A 16,062-nucleotide genomic window follows, 5' to 3' on the forward strand; every position below is an offset into this window, starting at 1 on the left:
GATCTCCTTTAGTATCTCTTCCCGGGTCCTGTTTAGTGGTGTCCAGTCTGGCTCTTTCCTAGGCTCTCTGGCTTCCCTAGGTGGACCAGGATAGCTTTTTGATTTTATCTTAGGACCCAATCTTTGAAATATTGGAGTGTTTTGCACCACATTGGTCTGCTGGGCTTGTTGACTTTGCTTGAACTTCTTTTCCTGATGGTAACCCCCTTTCGGTCGGTCATCAGAAGTTTTGTTCCTGGATCCTCCATTTCGAGTCATTCTCATTTCCTGGAGAACGTCCGTTTCCTTTATAAACCTGGCTGCCATAGAGTAGGCAGTGACTAGGCTTTGTGGCTCTTTGTTTATCAGCTCTACAATGTACCTCTTATTGTGTTCCGGATCCAGGTTCCTCCGAAATATGCTTAGAGCCTCCCTCTCATCAAGATTCGAGACTTTGTTGATGGCTTCCTGGAATTTCCGTATATAAGTTGAGAGTGCTTCATTGTCGTATTGGCGGATTGTTTCCAGGTGACATATGTGCATTTCGTGTGTCTTATTGGCTCTGAATCTTCCAAGGAAGATCCCCCCTGAACTCTTTCCAGATGTGGATGCTTCGTGACAGGATCCTGCTGAACCATCTTTGAGCCCCCCTTTGAAGGTCGAGGTGAAGAATCTAGACTTGGTTAAGTCGTTGTAGTAATATATTTGGGCAATTTGTTCAAATTAATTGAGGTGCTCTTCAGGATCCCCCAATCCATCAAAAAAGTCAAAGTTGTAATGTTTGAGATTTTTCTGTCGATGGATGGCTTCTAGGAAGTGATTGAAGGGTGTAAGGGTTTCCCCAATCTCCAATCTGGAATCTTTTTCTATTTTTCTTTGGAGCTCATAAATCATGTCTTTCAGATCCTTCTGCCCCTCATCTTCGTCGTCAGAAATGATCTCGGGGGTAGGGTCCCTCCGGGTCCTTTTGCCTTTTATCTTAGCTAAGAGCCTCTCCTCCTCTAGCTGCATCATTTTCTGAATCTTGAGCTCAAGATTTGCCTCTTCTTCTCTTCTTATCTGTTCCATCATTTCTCCCAATTTTTTCTTCCTGGCTGCTTCTATCTCCTTTTTACTAGGCTTTTTTTGATTCTTTTTTGCCTTAGTTCCGATTCGGTCGAAGACAGATCTCCTAGATTGCTGAGAATCCCCAGATTCTTCTTGCTCATTATCTTGCTCATATTCTATATGAGCTCGGGCTTGTTCATCTCTGTAGAGCCTGATTGTTTCAGCCAGTTCATGGCTTGTTAAGTTGGCCATATGCTCCTCTTCCACTGGAACATTTGTATACTTATACTGATTGAGCTCAATGACGTTCCTGGCATCCCGTGGTGTTACTATCCTTTCCAAGACCGGGGTATGCTGAGCCAATGGTTACTCCTGGAGGGTCTCTCGGTCTCCCCCAGCTTCGTGAGCCTGAGAGTGGTCCTGATCCTGGACCTGGGTACTAGCGGAGGGCATACCAACCGTACTCTTTCCTGCTCTTGCCATTACCACAATTGTACAAACAACTGACCATGATTTAAGGCTAAAAATGTGGATCTAAGGTTGCTTTTTGAAGATTACAAAAATTTCCAGAATAATACCAAACAAACTTTCTGGGTTTTGCTAACAATACTATTGAACAAGAACAGCAGGTTCTAGAACACAAAGATAATATGCAAATTAAAGTAGATCTGGGTTTTAAAACTACCAAAACTATCAAACCCCAGGCTTTAAGACTATCAAGATTATCAAACCCCAAACAATCAAAACTAACAAACGAGGATGGGCTCACACAAACGTGGCCTAACATAATAAGCTCACACAAACGTGGCTAAGATGAACAACTTTCATATTCAAGAGAGGGTATGGTTGCTTATGTTCTTACAGGTTTAAGATGTGGACTCTCTTAAGAGTTTGCTGTTGAAGGTGAATCCAGGGGCACCGAGACCCAAGGATGGAGCGCCCCTCCTTCTAGCGCCAAATGATAACTCCGGTGAGCGGGGCGGCTCCTTTCGACGCCGTGCTTGGACCTTCTAGGTGTGAATGAGGTGTAGCTGCTGTTGGGAGCCTGCAAAACAATACCGAAGGGGGGTTTTGTCCCCGCGACGCCTCCGGTGTGAGGATAAGAAGCTGGTTGGGGAAGATGAAGATAGAGAGGACTAAGGTGGCTGTGTGTGTATAGGTTGTATTTAAGAGAGTGTGTGTAATGAAAGTGTTTTTCTAACCCCTAAACCCTTCATCTTCGGGGGTATATATAGCCCAAAGGTAGGGTTTAGGGGTTGGTACCTCTAGATCAGGGCCGTTGGTTCTTGGAGGCGGAGGACACCTGACTTGTGTGGATTGCATACACGTGTCCAGGGAATGACCACCTTCAGGGTGTCCTAACGGCATCTGACACGCGTCGTGCTTGTCTGATATGTTGGTTGTTGATAGTTGTCATCGTCACGTGCCCACGTACCCTTCCTTGGCGGGTTGTGGAATGTGCATGTGCTCTCTGGGACCCCCCTTAGGGTGATCCTAATTCAGGACTGGATCCAGGTAGGCAGGTGATCCAGGTCATGAGATGGACCCTGGTAGGCAGGTGATCCAGATCATGGGCTGGGCCCTTGTACACAGGTGATCCAGGTCATGGGCTGGACCCTAGTTAGGAGAAGATCCAGGTCATGGGATGGATCCTGGTAGGAGATGATCCAGGTCCTAGGTTGGTCCTGAGCCTGGGTCTCTCCACTTGATCGCTCTGGGTGAGGGGGGCCTTGATCCATAAATTGAGCCTAATACCCCATAGATCCTGGTTGGACCCTAGCCAGGTTACTTATACCCTATCACAAATACATGTCAATATACATATGCATTATATAACAGGGTTTTGGTCCAAAACACACTAGTGTTAGGAATCGCTTCTCTAACAAATTGATTAAGAGGGGCATACAAACTATATTTTAAAGGCCGAGATTGAAGAATTTCTGTTCGTTTGAAAAATTTTAAAATAAAAAATTTATGACTTCAAATTAATAAGTGAATTATATAAGTAAGTGAATACTTGTAAGTTATATAAGTGTTTGAATAATTTTATTTATAAGTCAGAATATTTTTTACTTAAATGAATTAAAATAATTAAATTTTAAATACAAATATCTTTATTAGTGAATTTTAAATTAAAAATAGTTGCCCGCAAGGGTTGGCTCAGCTGGTTAAAAAGGAGATAAATATCCTCTTGATCACAGGTTCGAATCCCGCGGGAAGAGAATTTATAATTTTGCCTCCCGAGTCAGAGCATGTCGCTTAAATGCGGTTTACCTTGGTTCACGTGATTTGCAGGCTATTGCGTGAGCCCGTAGGGTTTACCCAGTGCGCACCCGAATGGTAGCTGCTGCGGGTTACCTACGATAAAAAAAATAAAAATAAAAATAGTTAAAACATATATTTGTAAACTAAAGTTGATAAGAACGGAAAAAGTCAAAATATTCAACTTATTAGCATATATGTTCTAAATTTGACTTATAAGCTGGTTCGACAAATACTATACTGATCGATAATTTCTTAGTGACTTATAAGTTACTAGCTTTGTACCCGATACTCAGCATGATTATCATTTTTTATATAATTTTTTTAAATATTTTTTCTTTATTTAACTAAAATTTTAATATAATAATTTTTTTCCCTAAATAAAATTTATGTTTTTTATAAATAATTTATTTTTCAAAAAATTATACTTTTTGTACTTATATGTAGTTATTATTATATTTTCATATTTGACCTTCATAACCTAAATATAACATATGTGTTATAATTTATTTTATTTCTTCGTTATCTGGTTTTTTTCACATTATAAATTTGTAAAAAGAATACTTTAATCATATCACATAATATTTTTACATAATTATTTTTCTCTCATTTATATATTTTCGTTTTTGGAGTTTGATCAATAATTGAAAAGTTATTTGAAATTTGTATCATGTCGTGTTTGTAATAATATTTTATAATTTTTTCCTATCTAGTAATGATTTAGAAAAAAATACTTTATATTTAATTGTCATAGCACTTTTGAAGGTATTTTATTAGATTTGTATTTCAATTTTGAATTTTGAATTGTAATAGTTTATTATTATTATTATTATTATTATTATTATTATTATTATTATTATTATTATATTTCGTCCTAGTTTTATGTTTTATAGGATTCATGCACTCCAAATTTTTTAAAAGACAATCCGTAATTTCCTTATTTTACAAAATAAAATAAAACATATGTAATATTAATACCTAATACCATCTAAATGTTTTCCTCATTTTATAAGATACAAATTAAAATTATCTATTCAAAGATATTTTAAATCAAATTTACCCATTCCAATTTTTTTTAATAAAATGATACTACTTTAACCCGATTAATAAATGACTTGTTGATTGTTACTTATATTTATATTTATTAATATAATTGTTGCTTATATTATATATATAACACTTTTAACATTATATTATATCATTTAAGAGAATATATATATATATATATATATATATATTTCAATTTCTTAATTAATTACCTACTGTGTTTGTTATACAGATTATTATATATATTGCCCGGTCATAGATAATTGTTTAATACTATAAATCATCTAATCATGATACTCCACAATATAATATATAATACTCCACAATCACTTGGGACTGTGTAAATCACCTAATCATGATTTACTCTATAATACTAGTACCAAGTCACATCCTGATGGCTTGACAAATCCTGATGCAGATCCTGACTTGTAACACCAGAATCTTACATCGAGGAGATTTTGAACTTCTGTTCAGTTTATAAGACAAAGTATTATTACTATGTGCACAACAAATCATGATCTTTTGGGGGCCTATGGAAGTTCACCCAAGTTGGATGCACTTGGGCTAGTAGGCTTTGGCTTATTTCAAACTCTGAATCGGGACTTGACCCGGTTTTCGAAAAGGACTCGGGATTTGACCTGGGTTGTCACATATGGTATCAGAGCCGACTCTCGAAAGCTTGATGCGTCAAGTTTTCGAAGGAGGGGGCACGAATCCTGGTGATATTATCCCGCAATTGGACAGAGATCCTGAGGCGGGGATACGAAGCCAACCGGTATTATCCCACAATGGCTAGAGAGGAACGATCTGGACCTATGGGCTGTCAGTTCGGGCCCGATGAAAGACGTCAAGACTTTAAGTGGGGGAATTTATAACATCCCAAACCCACATCGATGAGATTTGGAACTTCTGTTTAGTTTATAAGGCAAAATACTACTACTATGTGCACAAATAGATCATGATCTTTTGGAGGCCTGTGGTGGGCTTATTTTTTACCCAAGTTGGATGCATCTAGGCCATTAGGCTTCGTCTTATTCCGGACTCGGAATCGGGACTTGATCCGGTTTTTGAAAAAGGTTCGGGATTTGACCCGGGTTGTCACATGACTGCATGCAGATGCTGACTGGTTGACAGATCCTGATTTTCCAGCAAATCCTGATTCTTTAGACAGTTTTCTTAACAAAATATTATAATATAATAAAAATAAATGAAATAAATATAATCTATAATGTATTTTATTATATTTATATTTCATTTTGAATTGTAATAGATTTATTATTATTATTATTATTATTATTATTATTTATTCCTCGTTTTTATGTTTTATAGGCAAATCCTGATTCTGACTTAGACAGTTTTCCTAATAAAATATTATAATATAATAATATGAATGAAATAAATATAATCTATAATATATTTTATTAGATTTTTATTTTATTTTGAATTGTTATAGATTTATTATTATTATTTATTTATCATTTTTATTTTTTAGAGGATTCGTATGCTCTAATTTTTTTAAAAATACAATCCGTAATTTCCCTTTCTACAAAATGAAACAAAAATTGTAATATTTATCCCTAAATCTAATCTAAATGTCTTTCTTATTTTATAAGATGCAAATGAAGATTATCTATTTAAAAATATTTTAAATCAAACTTACTCATTTCGATATTTTTAAAAAATGACATTACTTTAACCCGATTATAATTAATATATTAATTTTTACTTATATTTATTTTTATCAATATAATTGTTATTTGTATTATATATAATATAATATTTTTAATATTATTTTATATCATTTAAGAATATATAATTATAGTTTTAATTTTTAATTAATTACCTATTATGTTTGTTATACAAATTATTAGATATTATAGTAGAATAATAGAATAAAATGACATAGTCAATATTATGCCTATACTTTTAGCACATGCAACTCAACTTGTGACGGTCAATCTATATAATCCCATATGACTGTATCATCAAAACCCCCTTACTATAACTACAAATATGATATAATAAGCTGACTTGTAAGTGGTAGCTAAATAGGCCCTTAACTTCAAAAAAATATGTATATCACGATATATAAAAATGGTTTTTATAATGTTTGTTCAAGATCATATGAGAAATACTAATTTTTATGAATTTGATCATTTTTAATTGATTTTCTAATTATAAATATTAATTATAAATATTAATGTACCCCATTATATTCACAATAATTTTATTAATAAATAGTACTAAGCTAAGTTAGTGCAAATTATGTACTCACATTTAAAAAAATCAGGTTAGAAAGACCAATATAAAAAAATGGAGACCATGAGAAAGTCAGGAGTCTCTCGAGGGCTAGGATGAAAGCATATATTCACACAAGAGAACAACGATACAAGACATCACCATCGAGATTTCTACACTGTTCCACACTTGTATGTTCGCCTTGTACACCGTTTAATTAGGATTGTTAAAAAAATTCAAAAAATCTGATATTTGTCTAAAAAATTGATATTTATATCTTAAATAAAGCGGATATTATTTATATTTGAAATAAAATTGATATTATCTGTATTCGAATCCGATGATTGAGGATACAAATACAGATATAGGCATATTCGCATTCGATAATATCTGAATCCGAATAAATATATTTGATAGGGATAAATAAATTATGATTGTATTATTAAATACTGCATTAATTGTACAAATTGTGGGCTGTTAGACCCAATAAAAAGATATATGATACTCAGACCAGAAAGGTTAAGCCTGATGGACCAGATCAGGCCTGATGGAATAAAAAAGGCCCAAAAGCCCTGATTATTAATTAATTTCGTAATTAATTAATAAGGGAGAAATCAGATGTTGAAAAGAGTCCCGATGAGGATATAAATCCTTAGAAATTAGCCTCAAGGGGACCTAAAAGGATAAGGAATCAGCTTCCTACTTCCTAGGACTCCTAAGTCTATCCTAATTCAGAGGCTTATCCACCAAGTCTCCTATACCAAGTCCAATTCAAGGACTCCCACATCTATATAAGGGGTCTCACCCCCACAAATCAGAACTACGTTTTTTGGCTTGATTCTCTAATATATAGAGATACGTAGGCATCTCGTAAAGGCAGATTTGAGCCACGAAACACGAGAGCAGCCATTAAAGGCCTTGAGCTCCCGAATCTTAATAATAAATACAGCAAATAATAACCTTAGTTTTTTATCCATAACATTTGGCGCCGTCTGTGGGAAAGCAACAACAACCATGGCGAGAACACGGAGAACAACCAGCACTCTGGAGGAGGGAACACCATCAGGGACAACCCAGGTGATTTCATCAACCGTGGAGGTTCCTCCCCATTCAACTTATGCATCTACTCAGGGGGAAGCCCAGACAGGGGCAACTCATCCTCAGCTACAAGGGACAACTCCCCCGATTGTTCAAGGTACGAATCCTCAAGTTCAACAAATACATATACCTGTGAATTCTCGACCCGTCGGGTATGAATATTCAACTATTGTTACTACTAACCCCCCTTATGGGATGCCCCTTTACCCTGAGGTTGGAGGAAGTGGATATGCTGGGCGAAGCGAAGCACGAGGGCGGTCGCCCCCCTATATACGAGGTTTGGATCCTATCCCTGAGGATCGGGAATTTTCTGGTCCATACACTGAGAGAGACTCCGAATCTTCGGATGATGAAGTGGCCCCGAGAAGGAGGCGTCCTGGAAAAGAGCCAATGGCCGATGGAAGGCAACGCCCCCAAAGCACCCCAGGGGCGAATCCCCAAGAAGTGCAGGAAAAGATCAGGGCTCATGAGGCTGAAATCCAAAGGCTGAGACGTGATTTGGAGGCTCACCAAGCCACCAGATCCCACATACCTCCTAGGGGGAGAAATCCTCCTCCTATCATAGACCTGGATGGTCCGGTAAGAAGAAGGGCTGCTGTCCCAAGAACTGATCCAAGCAATCTCCTTCCCCTTGGAGATCCTGATGATCCAACTCCACCCTTCACAGAAGAGATAATGAATGCCCATATCTCAAGGAAATTCAAGATGCCCACTATCAAAGCCTATGATGGCACGGGAGACCCCGCTAATCATGTTAGGACATTCTCTAATGCACTGCTGCTGCAACCCGTGAACGATGCTATAAAATGTCGGGCCTTTCCTCAAACCCTGTCGGGTATGGCTCAAAGATGGTACAGTCGCCTACCCCCAAATTCTATTGGATCATTCAGAGAATTAAGTCAGGCTTTTATTAAGCAATTCATCAGTGGAAGAGTCCATGAGAAAAGTTCAGCATCTCTTATGAGTCTTGTGCAGGGAGCTAAAGAATCCTTAAGAGATTACTTGAATCGTTTTACAAAGGAGGCTTTAAAAGTCCCAGACCTTGATGATAAGGTAGCCATGATAGCACTGCAACAAGGAACTAGGGATGAGTTTTTCAAGATGTCTTTGGCCAAACGACCCCCTGAGAGCATGTTGCAGCTCCAAGAGAGGGCAGGGAAGTATATCAAGGTTGAAGAAAGTATGAGGAAGACCGTAGTAAGTAATGAGCCCACTGGAGGCAAGAAACGAAAAACTGATTTGGAGTATATCGCTAAGGATAAATATCCTAGAACTGAACAAAACCCTGATTCAACCCCCAAGAAGGGAGGACCTGGGCAAAAGTTCACTGAATACGCTAAGCTGAATGCTCCCAGAAGTCAGATTTTGATGGAGATTGAGAAAGACAGAGATATTCGCTGGCCTAAGCCCTTGAAGGCTGATCCCGCCAAGCTAGATAAGGGCAAGTATTGCAGGTTTCACAAAGATGTTGGCCATGATACCGATGAGTGTAGGCAGTTGAAAGATGAAATTGAGTTTTTGATTCGAAAAGGAAGATTGAACAAGTATACTGGAGATGGAGGAGACAGAAATAGTAATGGAAGGAAAAACTTTGAAGATCGTAGGAGGGACCAAGATGATCAGGGGCGGAATCCCCAACCTAGAGGACCGGTTATAAACACCATTTATGGAGGGCCGAGACCTCGAGGGCCTGTGATAAACACGATCTTTGGAGGTCCAACTGCTGCTGGATTGTCCAAAAATTCCAGAAAGGCATATACTAGAGAGGTTATGCATATTGTTGGAGAAGCCCCGAAGAGGGCCAGGACAGAAGTAACATTGGCTTTTGATGATTCCGACCTTGAGGGTGTGAAGTTTCCCCATGACGACCCGCTGGTCATAACGCCGATAATAGGAAATAGCCCGGTTAAGAGGGTCCTTGTGGATAATGGTGCTTCTGTGGATATCTTGCTCCACGACACCTTTCTAAGGATGGGGTATAACGACTCCCAGTTGACACCAACCGACATGCCGATATATGGATTTGCTGGAGTAGAATGTCCTGTGGAAGGGATAATTAAATTGCCAACCACCATAGGTACGGAGCCAAGGCAAGCAACGCAGATGCTGGATTTTGTGGTAGTAAAGGCTAGTTCAACTTATAATGCTATCATGGGGAGAACAGGGATACATGCCTTCAAGGCAGTCCCCTCTTCCTACCATTCAGTCATGAAGTTTCCCACCCGAAACGGGATTGGAGAAGAGAAAGGAGATCAAAAAATGGCTAGAAGCTGTTATGTGGCCTCCTTGAGGGCAGATGGAGTCGGGGGGCAGGTTCTTCCTATTGAAGATATGGATGTTCGAGAAAATGATGAGAATAGAGGAAGGCCAGCAGAAGAATTGGTTTCGGTTCCTTTAGATCCCAAGAATCCTGAGAGGATGACTTTCATTGGAGCCACATTAGAGGAGCCCCTTAGAGGGAAGTTAGTAAAATTTTTGCAAGAAAATAGTGATGTGTTTGCATGGTCAGCAGCTGATATGCCAGGCATAGACCCGGAGTTAATTACTCACAAGCTAAACGTGGATCCAAGCCGGAAGACAGTGAAACAAAAGAAAAGAAATTTTGCCCCGGAAAGACAAGAGGCTATAAAGCAGGAAGTGGAAAAGCTCTTAGAGGCTGGTTTCATTGAGGAGATTCAATTTCCGGAGTGGTTAGCAAACCCTGTAATGGTGAAGAAGGCTAATGGAAAGTGGAGGATGTGTATAGACTTCACCGATCTGAATGATGCATGCCCCAAAGACTGTTTTCCGCTGCCTAGAATTGATACTTTGATTGATGCTACCGCTGGACATGAGATGCTGAGTTTCATGGATGGGTTTAGCGGATACAACCAGATCAAAATGCATAAGGATGACATTCCAAAGGTATCATTTATCACTGACTTTGGTGTTTACTGTTATCTTGTTATGGCGTTTGGTCTCAAGAATGCAGGAGCCACCTATCAAAGGTTGGTGAATAGAATTTTTAAGGATCTTATTGGTAAGACTATGGAAGTCTATGTTGATGACATGTTAGTCAAGAGTCTAGTAAAGACTGATCATATAGCCCATTTAAGGGAAGCTTTGGAGGTCCTGAGGTACCACAAGATGATGTTGAACCCGACGAAGTGTGCTTTCGGCGTAGGATCTGGAAAGTTCTTGGGATTGATGGTCTCGAAGAGGGGAATTGAGGCAAATCCCGATAAAATAAAGGCGATCCTGGACATGGAACCCCCCAAAACTGTCAAGGATGTTCAGAAGCTCACAGGAAGGGTTGCTGCGTTAGGACGATTCATCTCCAAGTCAGGAGACAAGTGCTTGTCATTTTTCAAGTCACTGAAGAACATCAAAGACTTTGTATGGAATGAGGAAAATCAGAAGGCATTTGAAGAGTTAAAGAAGTATATGGGCCAGGCCCCGTTGTTGGCCAAGCCAGTTCTGAATGAAGTTTTATTTTTGTACTTGGCTGTTTCAGAGAGCGCTTTGAGCGCCGTGTTGGTTAAGGAGGAACTGAAGGTCCAGAAACCCGTATACTATGTCAGCAAAATTTTGCATGGTGCTGAGTTGAATTATTCAGCCATTGAGAAGTTCGCTTTAGCCTTGGTAATGGCTTCAAGAAAGCTGCGTCCTTATTTTCAAGCTCACCAAATTGAAGTGCTAACAAATCAGCCACTGAGAAATATCATTCACAGTCCCAAGGCAAGTGGGAGACTGATTAAATGGGCAATAGAGTTGGGAGAGTTCGATCTCAAGTATAAGCCACGTACGGCCATAAAAGCCCAGGCACTAGCTGACTTCCTGGTGGAATGTACCATACCCAACCAAGAAGTCGGGGGGCAGGAAGATACCATACCTCAAGACAAGGGAGTCGACAATACCATACCTCAAGACAAGGAGAAAGAATATTGGGTTCTCTATTTTGATGGAGCATCAAAAACAAATTCCAGTGGAGCAGGGTTGGTTTTGCAAAGCCCTGATGGATTCTTAATTGAGTATGCCATGAAGCTAGACTTCCCAACAACAAACAATGAGGCAGAGTATGAAGCCCTGATTGCTGGCCTTGGTTTAGCTGGGACACTTAGAGTCAAAAACTTAAAGGTCCGTGGAGACTCGAAGCTGATCATATCCCAGGTAAAGGGAGAATTTGAGGCAAGGGATGATACGATGGCTAAGTATGTTCGCCTAGTAAGGGCTGTGATGACCCAATTTAATGAATGCCATGTTGAACACATTCCAAGGGAAGAAAATGCTAAAGCAGATGCGCTATCAAAGTTTGCTTCATCTGAGATTGAAGAAAGTTCAGGAAGTGTGTACTTCCGTGTTTTGAAGACACGAAGCATAGATGTTAAGCTTGTGGCTCCCGTAGGCTTGGGGACGTCATGGATTGATCCCATCAAGGCTCACATTCAGACCGGTTGGTTGCCAAGCGATGCAATTGAGGCACGGAAGTTAACTGTTCGAGCACTAAGGTACTCTTTGATAGATGGGATTCTATATAAAAGATCTTTCGTGGTTCCTTACCTGAGGTGTCTCAGGCCCGATGAGGCACGCTTGGCTCTTGAAGAAGTGCATGAAGGTATTTGTGGACAACACCTGGGGGGCAGGGCCTTGGCTCATAAAATAACCCGTTTAGGCTTCTATTGGCCAGAAATGATGGCTGATGCCAAAGGATATGTGAAGAAGTGTGATCGCTGTCAGAAGCATGCACCAGTTGTTAGACAACCCCCCGAGATGCTGACCTCTATCAACTCGCCTATTCCCTTTGCCATGTGGGGGATGGATATTCTAGGGCCTTTTCCTATGGCCACGGCACAAAGGAAATTTCTGATTGTAGCCATTGATTATTTCACCAAGTGGATCGAAGCCAAACCCTTGGCCAAAATCACAACTAAGCAGGTTGCACAATTCCTGTGGGAAAACATTATGTGCCGATATGGAATTCCCCGTATCCTCGTCACTGACAATGGAACACAATTCAACAATGAGGAATTCAAGAAGTATTGTGAAGAAAATGAAATTGAGTTACGATTCACCTCTGTGGCTCACCCGCAAGCCAATGGGCAAGCAGAGGTAGCAAATCGGATAATCCTGGATGGACTAAAAAAGAGGATCGAGAAGTCAAGAAATAATTGGGTGGATGAGATACTTCCAATATTATGGGCCTATAGGACTACCTGTAGAGTCACGACAGGAGCAACTCCTTTCATGTTGGCATATGGGGCAGAAGCAGTAGTTCCCGTGGAGATATCGCATTTCTCTCCAAGGATTCAGACTTTCAACGCTGTAGAAAATGAGGAAGGGCAGAGGTTAGCCCTGGATCTAATTGATGAAGTGCGAGATGAGGCACATGCAAAGATAGTAGAATATCAGAAAAAGGCTTCATTCTATTACAACCTAAGGGTTAAAGAGAGATTTTTTAAACAAGGAGATCTAGTCTTGAGAAAAATAGAGGCTTCTGGTGTTGGACAGAAAGGAAAGCTTGCCCCAAATTGGGAAGGGCCGTACAGAGTCAAGAGCGTTCAGGGTAGAGGAACCTACAAGCTGGAAACTATGGAAGGTTTTGAAGTCCCGAGGACCTGGCACGCACAAAACCTGAAGGTTTACTATGTGTAAGGTAGGAGAAGTACGATTCTCACTTGTCATTGACAAGTAGGTTTAAAAGCACCTTGAAGCTTTGCTTGCATAGGATTTTATATTCCAGTAGAATTTACATTGTCTAGTTATTGTTGATTAGGGTCGAACCCATGCTATGTAAGGTTTTGGAAAACCAGACTTCATATTAAAGAGTTTGAAATTATTTCTATCTAAGGATGTTTAAGGTTCAAATGCATATTAAAATTGTAAAGATAAAACAGAAAAAGGCAAGAAAAGCAACATATAGAATACAAGCCCCGAAGGGTAATAAGTTCTGAATGCGATTAAGTCAATACATAGAAAGCCACAATGGGCCAAACAAGAAAGACAAAATACTCAAAGATCCTTGAAGAAGTCATCATCGATGTTTCCTTCATTGGCAGCAGAAGAAGGAACTGGAACATGATCAGCACCTCGAGGAGAAACAGCTTCTGCCTCAGCAGAAGAAGCAAGAATAGGAGAAAGAGGGATGTCATCAAGAAGAGGCTCTTTCCCAGGAATATCAGGGACTGGATAGGCAGTAAGAGTCACCTCCGGAATCTTCTTCCCAATCTCCTCTACTATCTGCTCCCAACAGCTAGAAAAGGTCTCCGGGAAGTTAGCATCGTACTCAGCATTTAGGACATCCTGAAAGTCCTGAGATGCCTTATACTCAGCTATCACCTCAGCTCGGGCCCTTTGAGCATCCAGCTCCAGCTTACGAACTTTCTCCTTCTCGTCCGCCAGCTCCTTCTCTACCTCACGAAAACGAGTGAAGTTGGCCTCGGAAGCCTTGAGGTACCTATCCCTGTCCCTCTCAGCAATAGTTAGGCTGGTCCTCACATCCTTCAAATTGTGAAGGGCAGCCTGGAGATAGGTATTCATCTGCATGAACATGTAGTAAGTAAGTTAAAAAAAAAAAAAAAAAAAAAAAAAAAAAACAGTTAAAAAAGGAAGAGGCTTACAGAAGCCACGGCCTGAGCACCCAGACGTTCAATCTGTAGGTCATCAGAAGACTCGACGATCTCAGCCCTGTCACGAGGCGTGATCACACTCTGAGACCAAACGGCGGCAGCCTCGGAACTCCCTACCACCGTGTCCCTCCTCTGAAGGCCCCAAGTGACGGTGAAGGGAGAGTTATCTTCATCAAGGCTAGGAGGCCTCTGGGATAAAAAAGTAGGGACGGCCTCCTGAACCGTGACTGAAGGGCCGTCACCAATCCTAACCCGCTTGTCGCGGTGGCTCTCAACAGCAGAGCCCTTGGCGGCACGGGCCTCCCGCTTCTTGAAGATCGTGTCCAAAGCGGCCCTAGCTGCAGGCAAATACGAGCACATAAGAAAAAGGACAAATAGAGAATGGAGGAAATGGAACAAAAAGGGGAAAGAAATACCCTCGGGACCAAGGTCACTTAGACCTACACCTTGCAAATTACCCTCTGAAAGGATGAGAGCGCAATGGTGCAAGTTATCAGCAGTAATGGCCTTGATGGCCGCATCCTCATCTATCCCCAATTTTAGGTCTCTTAAAGACCCGTCTATACTTTTTGAGAAGTTGGGCCTGAAAAAATGGTCCCAACCCTCCTCGGAATCCAGAAATATATAAAACCACTCACTTTTCCATGTTGGATACGAGTCGGGATTGGTGCCAGAAATAAAGCAGGAACGAGCCAAGGATCTATGAACTATTTTGACCCATCCTTGGTCCTCAGAAGCATTTACAAATTTAAATAAATAACGAAAGACACAAACATTTGGCTCAAAACCGTGTTTACGAGATTGGGCCATATAACAGTGAATAAAACGCCAAGAGTTGGGTGTGAGTTGGGTCGGACAGACTCGGGCCTCAGCCAAAAGGCGAAAAACAAAAGGATGAGGAGGTAGGCGAAAACCAGCATAGAAGGTTTCCTTATAGACCCGAATGGCCCCAGGTTTTGGGTAGCAGGCCCTATCATTTGGGCCTGGAGCCTCGGCCCTATAAGGGTGGGAAATACCAAAAAGGCGGGCTATGGTACCTACTTGATCTGGACCAAATCTAGAAGGATAATTATATGCATCTAAGTGTAACATGTTAGGAAAGGCTTGCCCAAATTCGGTTAAAAGATCCCTAAGAGAAATAACTGAGGAATGTACAAGAGATTTTTTACCTCGGCTGGCCCTAGAGGGACGGGCAACAGCTTGGGGGACATGGGAGTGAGATGAATCGGAATCCGCCATGGATGAAGACAAAAACCCAGGAAGCTCTTGAAAGTAAGTAAAGAAGATGAAGATTCAAACGGAATCTTCAAAATAAGCCCAGAAAAGCGGCGGAGTAGAAAGCCGGAAATCGCTTGGAGGTGGCGATTCTTGAGAGACTAATTGCAGAGTTGAAATTTAGAAATTTTTGTGAAGGTGAAGTGTGAGAAATGAACTCACACTCCACCTCTTATATAGAGGAGCTCAAAGATGCACAAACGGGCCTGGGCCTAAGAAAAAGGCGGGAAGCCCATAAGATTTGAATTTTGAAAAGATTTAAAATCAAAGTTCAATGAATGAATCAAGGCTCGAACAGCCTCAACAACGCTCAGGATACATCGTCCCTAGCCGTTGTTAGAAGTGTGGCTCCTAGGCGTGGATCAACAACGCCCAGGAAGCATCTGTATTCAACAACGCTCAGGATACATCGTCCCTAGCCGTTGTTAGAAGTGTGGCTCCTAGGCGTGGATCAACAACGCCCAGGAAGCATCTGTATTCAACAACGCTCAGGATACATCGTCCCTAGCCG

This window comes from Apium graveolens, chromosome 4 (genome assembly GCF_009905375.1).
Source record: "Apium graveolens cultivar Ventura chromosome 4, ASM990537v1, whole genome shotgun sequence".
Lineage (NCBI taxonomy): Eukaryota > Viridiplantae > Streptophyta > Magnoliopsida > Apiales > Apiaceae > Apium > Apium graveolens.